Genomic DNA, 18,579 nt, shown 5'->3' on the forward strand with positions numbered 1-18,579 from the left:
TTCAGATATGAAAGAATGCGATGCGCCCGTATCAAACAACACAACAATGGGTGTGTCGAGGATTTTGCCCATACCTGCCAGGTTTCCCTTCTCGTGACTCCCTGGTTCAGTCTTGGGTTATTTCTGTCTCAAGGCATATGCTCTAGCCTGAGGAAGGAGTCTTGGGCAGTAAGGTTGTTGTTGTCGCGGAGGTTGATCGCGATTTCCCCTTGATTCCCTCTGCGGTGCCCTTGATTGCTGACGGGATCCTTGATCGTTCTGCCTCGATCCCAATCCTCCCTTCTTGCTCGGACACTCCCTAGAGAAGTGACCATTCCCTCCGCATTTGTAACAATTGGTAACGTTTTGATGCCGACATTCTTTGAAGTGATACTTAGAGCATACGTTGCACTGTGGTGCCCTGGATCGGTAGTCTCCTCTCTGACTAGAAGTATGTTGTCCTCCTCCGTGTTGAGATCGATGCTGACTCGACTGGTACCGTTTTCCGTTGTATGGAGTCCAAGAATCATCCCACTTCCTTTTCTCCCGGGAGTGGTGTGTCATTTTTGAGCATGTCTGACTATAGAAACTTATTCCTTGCGTATATCCGAGTCGACTACTGCATTTGCCTACCGTCTAGTATCAAGGATTCGAAATTTGACCCAACAGTCTTACTTGGATATGAACAGATTTCAAATTGTTGCAACATTGCTAAGGATGTCTTTAGTCGGGAAGGCTCCAAAATTAATCAAGGAAACAAGAACAACAATGCAATGATTGAGTTCCATGGGACTCAACCCGTCCACTCTGAGAATTAAATGGTTTAGAGGTATCAAATAAAAACCATAGATATTTGAGAATTTACTTCTGATGAGAGCTTGGAAGAACATGAGATAGGTCATGGAAACAGGATGAAATTGCAAAAATTCTCAAATTCCATAGCCGACTGCTAGATCACGATTTGCAAAAATTCCGGACAGCAATGAATGATATCGTTCAAACATGTCAAGGCCTAAAACAATCAGACGCGACAGGATTTAGAAACATAGGCAAATGTCATGAAGTAGTACAAATGATGGTTCAACAACACCATGTTATTGGAAAAGATGAAATCACATCAATGGGTTCGCGGGTTTGTTAAAGACAACTCAAAGTGAATGGAATTTTTCAGAAATTTAACACGATCAACCCGTTAAGGAAGAAGAGAACATGATAGCCTTAATTTGGTGTTGCAGAAAGAAAAATCATTGAGTATGAAACAATATATGTACTGAAACCGAGCTAAAAAGAATTTTACTTCTGCAAGAAAGAACTTGCCACATACATGGTTACAAAATAACGAGGTGAACCAATAGTTCCAAGAAGAATATTCCATCCTTTGAAGAAAACATGTCTGGAGGTGTGATTATACTGAAGGTCAAAACTGCAAACAGCTTTAGGAATGAAGTTCAATGACTGAATCTCATAAGGTCAAAATATTGTCCTTATGAATAATGAATCAAAGGAGACTACTCAATCAAGCTATCCAACGTTACAAAGGCAAACACAAACTTTCGAGACAAGTGAGTCATGACTCGATATAAGGAAAATAATGGACATTACTTGCAAATTGGGAGTCAACCAAGGTGTTTAAATAGACAAGGGCTCACGTTTATTTCAAACGTCCCGAAAAAGAACTTAGAATCCAAGTAAGTACTGTTGATTTAAAAATCGTTCATTCTAGCTACGAGGATCGCACTCCCTCACACATTTTCTGCGAGCCTGAACATGGTAACAGCGTTCTATGAACTCGTGGATTCCAAGTTGCGATTCATCGTATCGTCGAAAATAATAACTATTTTTGATGGTCGCATCTTCAAAGTGTTCTTGCCATGCCACGTAGGTTTTCGAAATGCATTGCCATTGTACACGTGGTCTTAAAGTGTCGTAAACGTCGTCGTATTTGTGTCGCATCGCTACTTTGGCATGGTATGCAAGACTGCATAGTTTTATTAGATCTTAGGTGTGATCTCGCCATTGTGAGGATACTCCAAAGTTCGAAAAAAAATACTTTCGTTGGTTTTATCACTCAGGAAAGTGATATTGCAGTTGTCAACTTACAACTAAGTCCTAGCACGTTCAGTCTGACCTACCTCTTAGGCACTCTATAATTTCAAGCATAGCTTGAAGTCTCGTACTTCAACGTATATTTGATCATTACCTAACTCAAGCTTCATATGGCTCCTACGTTCGCAACAAAGTTCAAAAGTTCCACATTTCACTTTAATAGTGGTTCTATACAATACCTCGTAATTCATCGGTCATAAATCTTCACCACATAAACGTCATCCATATATTGCACAATCAACACATTTATTCGTATAAATCATTTGGTGTTCCATAGCATAACAAACATCGTACATTAATATATATGAATAGCAACACTCAGTCAATCAATCATCCATGGAATCGCATTTCCTAATTCATGCAGTTCATGCTCATCTGTATCACAATCGCAACTCGCAACTATACGCGTATCATGCTTTGCATTTCACAGTTTCATCCCAAAATTCTGCTTAACACTGTAACATCCCAAAAAAAAATTTTTTGCGACTTTTATTTAAATATGTCGATTGGGAATTTCATTTATGAAATTTAATGGTTGCTACGTGATTGAGTTGGCTATGTTGAATAAATTGTCATGAGTGATTTGGAATGAAGTGTTATTTATATTTTTTCAATATGAGAAATTAATTTAAATAAGAGCATGCATTTTGTTCTAGCCAAATAAAGTGGCTATTTTCGGCCCCTCCTATTATTGGAAACTATATTCTTTTTTCTTGGATCTAATTAATTATTTTGGGATATCTATCCAAATTAAATCCAAATCAAATTATCCCTAATTTATTCTACGTAAATGTCGAACCTAGCTTGTTCTTTGGAAGTTTTCGAAAATCCCTATTAAATAAGAGGATGAATTATTTTTGTAGATTTAATTGGTACTTTGTTTAATTTCCTTCTTAAATTTAAAATCCAATTAAATCTAATCTTTTTCAAATTCCTCCATATCCTATTTTAATTAGGATTTGACTCATTCCTTCTTTAAAGCCTTTAAATTTTCGCCCCATATGCTTCCAATTTCCTTGTGGAATTAATTTAATTGTTACCTATTTTGTGGGAGCCTTTTTCCAACAAGGAAATTTCCAAATTTAAAACATATTCTTATTTAATTGAGGTTTAAGTATTTTCCTTTCATTACTCCAATTTCACACGCCCATTTCCATGTTAATTGTGGGATTTTATTATTCCTTCACAATTTTAATTATTTAATTTAAGTGTAGGATTAAACCTAGACTATAAAATCAAATTAACCCTAGCCACCATTCCTCTCTTTCACACGCTCCCTCCTCCTTTCTCCCTCTCCCACACGCCTCTTCCACCTCTCCACATTCTCTCCATAAAATCTCCTTCAATCCTTGTTCTTGCATCTGTTGAAGTTTATTTTCAAGAGTCTCCGACGAATCGCATCAATTCTTGTTTCTACCGATTCGTTTTCATCAAGAAAGGTATATTTGATTCACTTTCCCTCAATCTTTTCATATAATCCTTGTTCTTGAACCCTACATGCATATAGTGAGTGTAGGAATGATAGATCGCAAAATTAATCGGTGGGAAAGTGTGTTTGCATGAGAACTTTGATAATTATGCGATTTTGATTGAGTTTATGTGAAGTTTGATTTGAATCTTCGGTGAATGATGTGAGTTAATGTGCAAAAATGATTATGAGAACCTTTTTGAAGCATGATTTTGTGTTATAAGCATGAAAAATTGTATTTGGATGATTGAGGAAGAAACCCTAATTTCGAATTTGTGAGCCTGAAATCGTTCAAGAGTCTCCGACGAATCGCATCAATTCTTATTTCTACCGATTCGTTTTCATCAAGAAAGGTATATTTGATTCACTTTCCCTCAATCTTTTCATATAATCCTTGTTCTTGAACCCTACATGCATATAGTGAGTGTAAGAATGATAGATCGCAAAATTAATCGGTGGGAAAGTGTGTTTGCATGAGAACTTTGATAATTATGCGATTTTGATTGAGTTTATGTGAAGTTTGATTTGAATCTTCGGTGAATGATGTGAGTTAATGTGCAAAAATGATTATGAGAACCTTTTTGAAGCATGATTTTGTGTTATAAGCATGAAAAATTGTATTTGGATGATTAAGGAAGAAACCCTAATTTCGAATTTGTGAGCCTGAAATCGGTGACGTTCGAACAGCAGTTTCTGATGTGTAATTGACCTATCAAACTATCGAATTTTGATGTGAAAATTTTATTAAGTAAATTTCAAGGTGTTTTCTATGCCTCGTGAGAATTTCAGCCCTTTTTGTTGAAAAATGGATTTTTAATAAATGTTTGAAGTTGACTGCGAAATTCTGCCAGAAACTTGTGTTCTCACCTAGAAAGTTTCGTATTCTGTTTGACCAAACAAATGACCTCCGTTTGATGTGATTCTTGAACTAAATGAACATTTGAAGTGTCTTCTGAGTCTTGTAAAAAGTTCAGCCTCATTGGACATCGGATAAATTTATGGTGAAATTTTCAAATAAACTGCGCAATGCTGCCAGAATTTTTATGTTCCGACTAGAGAGTTGTATAAATGTTTTTACTGACCAAATGCCATGATTTGAGTGTGCAACTTTAACTGAATGAACTTGAATGTGTCTACTGTGTTGTGACCAAAGTTTAGCTTCATATGAGGTCGGATGAATTTTTGGTGATTTTTACAAACCAACCGCGCAGTTCTGCCAGTTTTGTTGTTATGTGAAAATATCACTTGTTGCTAAGTTTGATGAACTATATGATGCATGTATGATTTGGGTAAGTATCCTATGACGTGATTATGTGTGACACGTTGAGAAATATTATGGCATGTTTTTCCTTATGTCGATGAATGATGGGATGGGTTATTTAAGGGAAACGAAAAAGGAACAATAGGACATGCATGATAACATAAGTTTATGGAAAGCTGATTGTGTTGGCGTTGGCAAGGGTGATTGAGTATATGTGAGCTCGAGGAACGAGAGTTGCATAAGTTGGAATTGTGTTGTTAAGCAATTGAGGTGGGATTTCTTTTCAAACCTTTTTATTTTCTGAAATAACGATGTGGTGTTATAAGGGTGGTTTAACTTGTTATGTCATGCCATGTTATTTTGTTTGTGAGATTGTTGCCTGATGCCTAGTTCGTCTGAGCTTACTCCGTTAGGCTATATGGTTGTGTTGTGAAACGAATTCGGGTCTGAGTATGGCCGTAAACCTTATCAGGCTGTGTACACTGGTGGGATCGTGAGCCGTCCTTGCTAGTCGGCCAGTCTCGTGGGCGAATAGTGTGGCCACACTTTCGTCGCACTGTGATATGATGATTGTGATTGATGGAATGATGTGAAAAGTGGGGAGATAAATTGTCTGGCCAGACTTGAAATGTTTTTGTGTTCTCGTGATATTTCTTACTACATAAAACTCGAGATCACTGGTATGGATGACATAACTAATATAAAATATTTTCGGCATGAGCCCATTGGGTACAACAAGTACTCAGCCCTGCATATATTTTTTTCTTATGTGCAGGTTGAGCGGGATGTTGCGGAGGATGTTGAGTCGGCCTAAGAACTTAGGATGCGATGTGTCTCCATACATAGGCGTTATCCTTGACTCTCTCTTTGAACCTTATTTCCGCTGCTATGTCTTGAACTATGTTCCAATACTTTAATCTTTTCCGTACTGTGTTTGAGTATGTTTGGTTGTGTTAGGTTTTAAACGAGTATTTACAATGTTACTTAAAAATGATGTTTCCCGCGAAGTAAACTAAATGTTTTTCTTAGAAGTTGATTGGGTTTTTAATAATTAATTTTTCTCCGCTGCTTTCTTTTAAAGGTATTTATTTTGAGTCGTTTTTATTTAATAGAAAAGTTATAACTTTAAACTTCTTTAAACCAAAATGTTTTTCATTCTTTTAAGTTAATTAAGTTTTCAAATAAAACTCTATCCTTGCATGTTGTATCACGATCGCCGCGTTTGTAGTAACCCTAGTATGGGCGGTCGTGACAGAGTGGTATCAGAGCCTAGTGTTCGCTCTGGTCCGAGAGTCTTCTTTTGTCTTAAGTCTAGATTAGTGAATCCTTATTGACTAGAAGTGTCATGAAGGCTCAACATCCATAGCATCACGCTCAACCAATGAAAGTGAGGTATGTTTTATTTGTTGAAGGCATGTGAGATAGATGCATGAAATGGATGATGATATGATATGACGATTGACAAGTTTATACATGTGAATGAACGATATGCATGAGGATGAGTTGTAATGGGATCACTATGTGAGCATGATTGCTATGATAGCTTAAGCATATATTAAGTGCGTAAATATGATGTTGTAATAGCATGGTTTCGTGGAATACAAGTATGATTGGCATGATAATTAAAACACGTATTGTATGTGTGAATATGATATTGTCATGGTATGATTATGTGAGACATGAGCGAGATTGATATGATGACCTAAGTATGTGTTATATGTGTGGAAATGATATGACGTAAGCATGTGAACATAGGAAGATGGAGTGTTTTACATGAAAGATGGAAATTGATGAGTTGTTGTGAGAATGTTGAAATTTTCGAGGAAAATAAAATGAGTAATCTAAAAATGTTGTTTCAAACACATATGTGAAGTGCATGAGTGTTTTGTTTGGAATGCAAATATGTTGTGAGCTTTGAAAGATTCGCATGGTGTTTTGACATGTAAAAAAAATGGAAAAGGGTTTTGCGATTGATGTTTTACAATATTAATGACTAGTTGTTCTAGTGGAGTTTGATTGAGGAAAAATGTTTATGTTGTGGAAAGTTGTTGGAATTTTTGAAAAATATATATATATATATATATATATATATATATATATCTTTGAACTTTAAATGAAAACATGTAAGTTCTTTCTTTTGGGAAAATTAATTGATCAATGGAAAATGTTGTGTTTATGAATTGTTAAAAAAAAATTTGAGTTTCGACACAAAAAAAATAATAATAACTTTTTCGTTGGAAAATTGAGCTATGAAAGTGTGATGTTATGTATGTTATGAGGTGCGAAGTATGATGCGTTATTCTATGGAGTGTTTTATACGGATGATGAAAGTTGATGTGAAAGTATGTTTTAGTTTGAGTCAAAACTTTTATTTTTAAAAGTGAGATGTGGAATTTTTTTTTTTGGAAAGTGCGAAAGTGTAAGGAAATTTTGTTTCAAAAGTTCTGAATATAATTGTGAAGTTCGAAAGTGTTTTGTTATGGCATGTGAAAGTTGATGTGAAAGTATGTTTTAGTTTGAGTCAAAACTTTTATTTTTAAAAGTGAGATGTGGAATTTTTTTTTTGGAAAGTGCGAAAGTGTAAGGAAATTTTGTTTCAAAAGTTCTGAATATAATTGTGAAGTTCGAAAGTGTTTTGTTTATCTTGAGGTATGAAAATGTGGTGTGTTTATCTTGAGGTATGAAAGTGTTTTGTTATGGCATGATGATCTAGGAGATGATGAATCGTATGGTGAACTTAGAGTACCTAAAATATAAGCCTAGTTGACCGCGTGAATCGCAGTTCTAAGTTGAAAACTTAACTATTGCTTTTCCGAGCAATGGAACGTACGAGAATATGAGAGTTGAGGAAAACGCTTAAGTCAAGGTGCGAGACAAGAAGAACCGATGCTAAGAGATATTTTCATGCAACGACGAGAGATCATACTCGTGATTTAAATTAGTATAGTTTAATCTTGCGTAAGTGGAAGCACGATGGAGATGATCTCCATACCCTGCTAAGGAGCACGAGGATGATAACCATGTCCTACGAGGATAGTCATTATGACAGATAAAGAATTTTATGAAGATATGGATTTCAACTATCGTTATTAGTGGCAATGACACGAAGAATCTCAGCGTGGAATCCACAGTTCTTAGAGCGATGTTACCAGTTTCGGCTTGCGAAAGATGAACAAGGAGGTGCGACTTTAATAGCTGGAACAAACTATTCTAATCAACAGTTCTTACTTGGATTATAAGAAGTTATCTTTCAGTACCTTTCAAATAGCCGTGAGCCATTGTCTATTTAACAGCTTGTCTTATTCACCCCTTGCAAGTGATGCATATTGTTTCTTTTCCTCCATTGAGTCATAACTCACTTTCAGTTCTTGGAAAGTGGTGTTGCCTTCATAACTTTGGACACTTGGATTGATTGTAGTCTTCTTCGACCTATTATTTATACGGACCATACTTTGACTCTGTGAGCCTTTGTTATTGAGCTTCATTCCTAAGGCTGCTTGCAGTTACGTCCTTCAATATAATCACGTTTCACAGACATGTTTTCTATGTGATATTCTTCTTCGAACTTTTGTTCAGCCTTTTATTTTGTCACCATGTCCGTGTCAAGTTCTTTCTTACAGAGTGAAATTCTTTTTGGTTCAGTTCATGTATCCTTTCCATAATAGAACCTTTCTTGCTACAAAATGAAGTTAAGGCCTACATTTTGTTCCTTGCCTTAACAAACTTAATCCACTTGATTTTTGTTTTCAATAGACTCTTTGACTTTGATTGCCTTTCACAAACTTATGAACCCATTGATGTGATTCTGTCAGTCCATATTATGATTTTCCTTGAACCATGATCAAAACTGCTTGTGACAACTGCCTACATTTCTCAATCCTCGTGCAACTGATCATTTCTTTTCCTCAACCCTTTAAGTCATTATCCATTGATGTGTGGACCTTTCAAATTTGGTCGAACAACTGAATTATCTTTTGGTAGCCTACTATGAGAGTTGACATTAATTTGATTCCATCCCATATTCATGACCTATCTTATGTTCTTTCAAGCTCCGAGGGGATGATCATAACCAATTGTTACAATTCAAAATCGGTTCATATCCAAGTTAAGACTGTTTGACTAAAGTTTGTGTTAGGAGATTTAGGACTAGTAGCTCGACTTTTACACGTCATGCCTTTGGAGAACGTTGACATAATTTTGGGAATGGATTTGCTTACCGAGAACCACGCAATGATTAACTGTAAAGAGACACAGATTTCTTTTCAAACCCCTGGTCACGAGCCGGCCATCTTGTATGGAATCTCCATCAACCGACGGACCTCCATAATCTCTGCTATGCAAGCAACCACGATGATAAGAAAAGGGCGTCCGACATACCTTGTGTATTTGAACGGAGAGGAGAAAAAGGAGTTGAAAGTGGAAGACATGGCAGTAGTACGAGACTTTCCCGATGTGTTCCCTGAAACCTTACCTGGACCACCGCCTGATAGACAAGTGAAGTTTACCATCGACTTAGAACCCGGATCTGCGCCAGTGTCGAAGGCACCATAACGAATGGCACCTAAAGAGTTGGCAGAGTTGAAGATTCGGTTGCAAGAACTGTTAGACTTGGGTTTTATTCAGCCTAGTGTGTCACCGTGGGGAGCGCCAATGTTGTTCGTTAAGAAAAAGGATGGCACGATGAGGATGTGCATTGACTATCGTGAGCTCAACAAGTTGACTTTGAAGAATAAGTACCCGCTACCAAGAATTAACGACTTGTTTGACCAACTCCGAGGAGCGGGTGTATTCTCGAAAATGGACTTGAGGTCGGGATGTCATCAACTAAAGGTCCGACGAGAGGATGTGCCTAAGACTGCTTTTCGCACTCGTTATGGCCACTATGAATTCGTCGTGATGCCATTTGGACTTACTAACGCCTCGGCAGTTTTCATGGATTTGATGAATCGAGTTTTCCACGAGTACCTCGACAAGTTCATGTTAGTCTTCATCGACGATTTTCTAGTATACTCGAAGAACGAGGAGGAAAATGGATGGCATCTACAAACAGTGTTGGAAACGTTGCGAAAGGAGAAGCTTTATGCCAAGTTTAGTAAGTGTGAGTTTTGGTTGACTCGAATAAACTTTCTTGGTCATATTGTGACGGCAAATGGGATTCAAGTAGACCCAGCAAAGGTCGAGGCCGTGCAGAATTGGAAATCGCCGAAAACGCTGAGTGAAATCCGCAGCTTCTTGGGATTGGCGGTATACTATCGACGATTCATTGAAGGATTCTCTAAGATTGCGAGACCGATGATGCAACTGTTAAAGAAAGGAATCAAAGTGGTTTGAACGCCAGAGTGCGAGGCGAGTTTCCAACTGTTGAAAGAGAAATTGACTACAGCACCAGTCCTAGCGGTACCAAAACCCGACAAGGATTTCGCCGTCTATACAGATGCATCGAAAGTAGGACTAGGATATGTGTTAATGCAAGATGGGAAAGTAATAGCATATGCTTCCCGACAGTTGAGACCGAATGAATTGGATTTTCTGACTCATGATTTGGAGTTAGCAGCAGTGGTGCATGCACTGAAAATTTGGAGACACCATCTCTATGGAGTGAGATGCGAGATATATACAGATCACAAGAGTCTCAAGTACTTTTTCGAGCAGAAGGAGCTAAACATGCGACAGCGACATTGGTTAGAGATCGTGAAAGATTATGACTGTGGAATTCACTATCATCCGGGCAAGGCAATCGTAGTAGCCGATACTTTGAGTAGGAAGAACTAACCTCAATTGGCTTATTTCCTAACGCAAGAGGAAGCGTTGATTTGCGAATTCGACAGAATGAGATTGGAAATAGTAAAAGTGCCCGACCCAGTAGAAGGACGAATAGCGACGCTAGTGATTGAGCCAGATTTGAGAACCAAGCTCATAGAAGCACATCGACGTGATGAGAAGTTGGAAGAATTACGTGTGAAGGTGAGAGCCGAGAAACTTGATCATTACCGTGAGGAGGCAGATAATGCTTTGACGTACGATGGGCGATTGTGTGTGCCGAGCGATGAGACGCTAAAAGATGAGATTTTGAGTGAAGCGCACGACACGCCTTACACTGCACACCCCGGAAGCATGAAGATGTTTCGAGATTTGAAGCAACGTTTTTGGTGGAATGGAATGAAAGGAGACGTAGCGTCATATGTGGAACGATGTCTAGCATGCCAACAAGTGAAGGCCTTACACCAACGGCCATATGGGAAGTTGCAACCACTCGAAATCCCCGAATGGAAGTGGGAGCATCTAGCTATGGATTTCGTGACACGTTTGCCAAAGTCACAGAAGAGCAACACTGCGATTTAGGTAATCATCGATCGACTAACTAAAAGCACGCACTTTTTACCAATTCGAATTACTTATGGCGCGGACAAATTAGCAAAACTCTACGTGAATGAGATTGTGCGTTTGCATGGAGTGCCAAAGACCATTGTGTCCGACCGCGATACGAAGTTCACATCAAAGTTTTGGATGAGTTTGCAACGTGAATTGGGCACACAATTGAACTTCAGCACTGCTTATCACCCGCAATCGGACGGACAGTTAGAGAGGACGATTCAAACGCTTGAGGATATGCTGCGAGCCGTTGTCTTAGATCGAGGGGAAAGTTATGAAACTGTTCTACCGTTGGTTGAATTCTCCTACAACAATAGCTACCAAGTGACGATCGATATGGCTCCGTATGAAGCCTTGTATGGCAGAAAGTGTCAATCCCCACTTTATTGGGATGAAGTTGGCGAGAGGAAGATGTTGGGACCCGACGCTATAAAGGAGATGACCGAAATTGTGCATCAAATCCGCGCAAGGATCAAGGAAGCTCAAGATAGGCAGAAGTCGTATGCTGACGTGCGACGAACGGAAATCAAATTCGATGTTGATGACAAAGTATTCTTGAAAGTATCCCCGACGAGAGGAGTTGTGAGGTTTGGAGTGAAGGGCAAGCTGAAACCGTGTTTTGTATGGCCGTACGAGATTATCAATGAAGTAGGTCCTGTAGTGTACCGTTTGGCGTTACCTCCCAATTTTGGGGAATGTGCACAACGTATTCCATGTGTCGCAGTTGTGCAAGTACGTGTTCAACCCCAAGCATGTGATTCATCAAGAGGAAGCGATCCTGACCCCCGACATGAGCTACGAGGAGAGGCCCGAATCAATCCTAGATCGGAAGGTGCAAGAGTTGTGAAACAAGTCGATAGCATCCGTGAAGGTATTGTGGAAACACCATGGTCCCGAGGAAGCCACGTGGGAGTTAGAAGATAGAATGAAAGAAAAGTACCCCGAGTTGTTTATGTGAGACGATCAAATTTCGGGATGAAATTTCTGTTAAGAGGGGAAGGATGTAACATCCCAAAAAAAAAAAATTTTGCGACTTTTATTTAAATATGTCGATTGGGAATTTCATTTATGAAATTTAATGGTTGCTACGTGATTGAGTTGGCTATGTTGAATAAATTGTCATGAGTGATTTGGAATGAAGTGTTATTTATATTTTTTCAATATGGGAAATTAATTTAAATAAGAGCATGTATTTTGTTCTAGCCAAATAAAGTGGCTATTTTCGGCCCCTCCAATTATTGGAAACTATATTCTTTTTCTTGGATTTAATTAATTGTTTTGGGATATCTATCCAAATTAAATCCAAATCAAATTATCCCTAATTTATTCTACGTAAATGTCGAACCTAGCTTGTTCTTTGGAAGTTTTCGAAAATCCCTATTAAATAAGAGGATGAATTATTTTTGTAGATTTAATTGGTACTTTGTTTTATTTCCTTCTTAAATTTAAAATCCAATTAAATCTAATCTTGTAACACCCGTACCTTTAAGTACGAACCCAATTTATGTAACGAAATAATTGATAAAATTATTTTGAAATATTATGCTTCTCGATAAATGTGATTTGGGAAATCGTATGGTTTTATGTGTTTAATGTGAAAAGGAGCATGCTTATTATATTTAATTATGAACGTTGGGAGACACGTTGAAGGTCTCGTTGAAAGAATGACGACGAAATTGCTAATTTTTGTAGCAAGACGAATGAAATACATGGAGATGGATATTTTTTCTTATGGAAGACGACGTACGTAAATCGAGGAATGGTTGAAGGGATTATATTTGGAACAACACCAAATATAAGTTGTGCCGTTAAACGTACTTAATTTTTGTTCGGGAAGGATGAGTTAACAAAATTTAACAAAGACCCGTGAATTTGAATTATCGAAGGAAAATACGAAAATATAAAGTATGAATTTATTTTGAGCTTTTCAAATTTAATTAGAGTCCAATTATCTACAAATAGCTTGGACCCTAATTATTTTAAATCCACTAAATAATAGTAGCAACACCAAGTTGGGCTTAAAACACTTGAGTCCAACAACATGTAATTAATTTAAGTGGAGCCCAATATCTCTCCAAGAAAATGGGGTAAGCTCAAGAACTCTTCTTCTTCCTTTTTCCCCCTAGCCGACGCCTTCTCCTCTTCAAGGAGGAGACCCTCCAAATTTCCACCTCTCCACCTTCTATCTTCCTCCATCAATACCTACAAACAAAGAGTCACCACCACTCATTCATTTACCTCTTCCCCAACTTTTCACAACTTGCAAAAACAAAAAAGAAAGGTTTGAGAGAGAGCCGAGAGAGAAACGAAGGGAAGAGGAGGAGGATTCTTTTCACCATTTTTTTTGTTCACTCACCACCAAAACCAACCAAGTTGAAGGTATATTTCTCCCCTATCCTAAAGCATGAATTGTTGTATGTATATATAGTGTCATCATTCCATAACTCTTCCATAATCACTCAACCAACTCAACTTGTAAAACAAATCAAACGATCGCCGTACGTAATCGAAGGTCTCAAAGAACTTAACTTTTTAATGAGAGTGTTTGTTGCGGGTTGAATCGGGGTCGTTCGGGTGGTTTCGGAGAAGGGAAAGCCGCTGCCGGCGACGGGCAACGGCGGACAGCTGCACTCGACATTCCCCGGTGCGGACAGCGGCTCCCGGCGCGATGGCAGTAGCTCCCCTTCCCCGTGACAGCAGCGGCGGCGTCGTGGCAGCAGCACCGTCACGGTGACGGCGACGACTCCAGCTCCTGGCGACTTCGGCAGCGACGGCTGCGACGGCGGGCGACTTCAGCAGCGACGGCGGGCGACTTCAGCGGCGGTGTCGTCGCTTTCACGGTAGGGACGACTGCTGTGTGAACTGTCGAGAGAGAGAGGTAGAGAGAGAGGGTGGTGGGAAAGAAGATAGAAAAGTAGGGCCACTTTTGGTTTTTGTGGAATTGGGCCTTTGTGTAACTATTTTTTTTTTAGTTGGGGCCTTATTAATTAAAAGTGGAAGTTTAGTTAAAATTTGGGCCTCTTTAATTAAAGCTTTGGGGCTTCCTAAAATTTTTAATTGGATGAATAAGGTGGGCTATAATTAAATCTTTTGGAGCTGTCAATTAAAATTAAATCGCAGAAATTTATTAAATTAAATCCCGGAACGTTTTGAAGAATGAATGATTTTACCCTAAGCATGAAATAATATGTTTTCAACGTTAGATAGTTGCGATAATTAAAGTATACGCTTAAATAAAGTTTTTTTAGAAATTATTTCCGACGTCATGGAAAATACGAGGAGCCAACGGAGGAAATAACAAGCGTAAGCGGCCGACCGGCGTCGCACGCGACGCCTTTATGTGAATGCGGAACTGATGTGAACGCCGAGAAAAAGAATTTAAAAGATTTTAATTAGAGTGTATGCATTCTAAATACCTTCGTTACCGAGAATTGATGTGAACTTTATGTATTTTTTCGAAAAGGTGGTTCGCACGCACGCTAAAAGTCAGAACGAGGAACTATTTACGGAAATCCTAAGCTTTTGAGGTGGGCTTTATTACTTAAACTCTTTTATTTGCAATAATGTGTATATGGTGAGATAAGGGTGGTTTAAATGTTATGTCATGCCATATTTTTTATATTTTTGAATTGTCTATCTGATTGTCTACTAGAATAATGTTCTACTAGACTTTGATGGTTAATGAATTCGGGTCTAACTAGGGTCTAAGCCCTACTTAGGCTAGTGCACTGATGGGGATCGTGAGCTGTCCCTTGGGTCGGCCGGTCCAGTGATCGAGTTTGTGGCCACATTCTCGTTTCACATGATGGTTCAGATATGGTATATGATGGAGGATGATGTTTTTCCGCGTGGACACTATTTTAAGGAATGATTTTAGTGTTACTCGGCCTTTTAAAGTAAAACCCGAGTTTCACTCAATTATGGCTTGACATAACTTAAACGATAAATGTATTTCGGGAATGAGTTCACTGGGTGCATCAAGTACTCAGCCCCTGCATATGTTTTCCCTAGGTGGAGGTTGAGCGAGGACGGGAGGCGGAGGATGTTGAGCAATGAGCCAAGATTTTTATTCAATAAATGTTCCGGTTACTACTCTGTCCTCATACATAGTAGTAGTCAAACTCTCAATTGCTTCCGCTACTCAAAGTTTTAAGAACTCTTATATTTTTCTTTAATACGTTGGACTACTTTTATTCGTACTATGTTGTTTCGTGATCTAAGACTATGAGTTGATAATGGAATTTCATCTTTTGATCTATAAGTTGTACTTCCTTGATTGTTTACCCCCTTCTTCTTCGCTTCTAAATTCCCCCACTAGTCGCGATCCACCGTGCTTTCTATCCTTAGGAAGTGCGGTCGTGACAAATCTTTTTTCAAATTCCTCCATATCCTATTTTAATTAGGATTTGACGCATACCTTCTTTAAAGCCTTTAAATTTTCGCCCCATATGCTTCCAATTTCCTTGTGGAATTAATTTAATTGTTACCTATTTTGTGGGAGCCTTTTTCCAACAAGTAAATTTCCAAATTTAAAACCTATTCTTATTTAATTGAGGTTTAAGTATTTTCCTTTCATTACTCCAATTTCACACGCCCATTTCCATGTTAATTGTGGGATTTTATTATTCCTCCACAATTTTAATTATTTAATTTAAGTGTAGGATTAAACCTAGACTATAAAATCAAATTAACCCTAGCCACCATTCCTCTCTTTCACACGCTCCCTCCTCCTTTCTCCCTCTCCCACACGCCTCTTCCACCTCTCCACATTCTCTCCATAAACTCTCCTTCAATCCTTGTTCTTGCATCCGTTGAAGTTTATTTTCAAGAGTCTCCGACGAATCGCATCAATTCTTGTTTCTACCGATTCGTTTTCATCAAGAAAGGTATATTTGATTCACTTTCCCTCAATCTTTTCATATAATCCTTGTTCTTGAACCCTACATGCATATAGTGAGTGTAGGAATGATAGATCGCAAAATTAATCGGTGGGAAAGTGTGTTTGCATGAGAACTTTGATAATTATGCGATTTTGATTGAGTTTATGTGAAGTTTGATTTGAATCTTCGGTGAATGATGTGAGTTAATGTGCAAAAATGATTATGAGAACCTTTTTGAAGCATGATTTTGTGTTATAAGCATGAAAAATTGTATTTGGATGATTGAGGAAGAAACCCTAATTTCGAATTTGTGAGCCTGAAATCGGTGACGTTCGAACAGCAGTTTCTGATGTGTAATTGACCTATCAAACTATCGAATTTTGATGTGAAAATTTTATTAAGTAAATTTCAAGGTGTTTTCTGTGCCTCGTGAGAATTTCAGCCCTTTTTTGTCGAAAAATGGATTTTTAATAAATGTTTGAAGTTGACTGCGAAATTCTACCAGAAACTTGTGTTCTCGCCTAGAAAGTTTCGTATTCTGTTTGACCAAACAAATGACCTCCGTTTGATGTGATTCTTGAACTAAATGAACATTTGAAGTGTCTTCTGAGTCTTGTAAAAAGTTCAGCCTCATTGGACATCGGATAAATTTATGGTGAATATTTTTCCAATAAACTGCGCAATGTTGCCAGAATTTTTATGTTCCGACAATAGAGTTGTATAAATGTTTTGACTGATCAAATGCCATGATTTGAGTGTGAAACTTTAACTTAATGAACCTGAATGTGTATACTGTGTTGTGACCAAATTTTAGCTTCATATGAGGTCGGATGAATTTTTGGTGATTTTTACAAACCAACCGCGCAGTTCTGCCAGTTTTGTTGTTATGTGAAAATATCACTTGTTGCTAAGTTTGATGAACTATATGATGCATGTATGATTTGGGAAAGTATCCTATGACGTAATTACGTGTGACACGTTGAGAAATAATATGGCATGTTTTTCCTTATGTCGATGAATGATGGGATGGGTAATTTAAGGGAAACGAAAAAGGAACAATAGGACATGCATGATAACATAAGTTTATGGAAAGCTGATTGCGTTATCGTTGGCAAGGGTGATTGAGTATATGTGAGCTCGAGGAACGAGAGTTGCATAAGTTGGAATTGTGTTGTTAAGCAATCGAGGTGGGCTTTCTTTTCAAACCTTTTTATTTTTCGAAAGTACGATGTGGTGTTATAAGGGTGGTTTAACTTGTTATGTCATGCCATGTTATTTTGTTTGTGAGATTGTTGCCTGATGCCTAGTTCGTATGAGCTTACTCCGTTAGGCTATATGGTTGTGTTGTGAAACGAATTCGGGTCTGAGTAGGGCCGTAAACCCTATCAGGCTGTGTACACTGGTGGGATCGTGAGCTGTCCTTGCTAGTCGGCCGGTCTCGTGGGCGAATAGTGTGGCCACACTTTCGTCGCACTGTGATATGATGATTGTGATTGATGGAATGATGTGAAAAGTGGGGAGATAAATTGTCTGGCCATACTTGAAATGTTTTTGTGTTCTCGTGATATTTCTTACTACATAAAACTCGAGATCACTGGTATGGATGACATAACTAATATAAAATGTTTTCGGCATGAGCCCATTGGGTACAACAAGTACTCAGCCCTGCATATATTTTTTTTTCTTATGTGCAGGTTGAGCGGGATGTTGCGGAGGATGTTGAGTCGGCCTAAGAACTTAGGATGCGATGTGTCTCCATACATAGGCATTATCCTTGACTCTCTCTTTGAACCTTATTTCCGCTGCTATGTCTTGAACTATGTTCCAATACTTTAATCTTTTTCGTACTGTGTTTGAGTATGTTTGGTTGTGTTAGGTTTTAAACGAGTATTTACAATGTTACTTAAAAATGATGTTTCCCGCGAAGTAAACTAAATGTTTTTCTTAGAAGTTGATTGGGTTTTTAATAATTAATTTTTCTCCGCTGCTTTCTTTTAAAGGTATTTATTTTGAGTCGTTTTTATTTAATAGAAAAGTTATAACTTTAAACTTCTTTAAACCAAAATGTTTTTCATTCTTTTAAGTTAATTAAGTTTTCAAATAAAACTCTATCCTTGCATGTTGTATCACGATCGCCGCGTTTGTAGTAACCCTAGTATGGGCGGTCGTGACAGAGTGGTATCAGAGCCTAGTGTTCGCTCTGGTCCGAGAGTCTTCTTTTGTCTTAAGTCTAGATTAGTGAATCCTTATTGACTAGAAGTGTCATGAAGGCTCAACATCCATAGCATCACGCTCAACCAATGAAAGTGAGGTATGTTTTATTTGTTGAAGGCATGTGAGATAGATGCATGAAATGGATGATGATATGATATGATGATTGACAAGTTTATACATGTGAATGAACGATATGCATGAGGATGAGTTGTAATGTGATCACTATGTGAGCATGATTGCTATGATAGCTTAAGCATATATTAAGTGCGTAAATATGATGTTGTAATAGCATGGTTTCG

The 18,579-nt window shown here is 38.1% G+C and overlaps 1 pseudogene; it reads right to left on the reverse strand.

Annotated features, from left to right (window-relative positions):
- Positions 1-18,579, reverse strand: part of LOC121808500 — a 38,863-nt pseudogene that overhangs the window by 12,212 nt on the left and 8,072 nt on the right.

Source organism: Salvia splendens, chromosome 6, assembly GCF_004379255.2.
Source record: "Salvia splendens isolate huo1 chromosome 6, SspV2, whole genome shotgun sequence".
Taxonomy (NCBI): domain Eukaryota; kingdom Viridiplantae; phylum Streptophyta; class Magnoliopsida; order Lamiales; family Lamiaceae; genus Salvia; species Salvia splendens.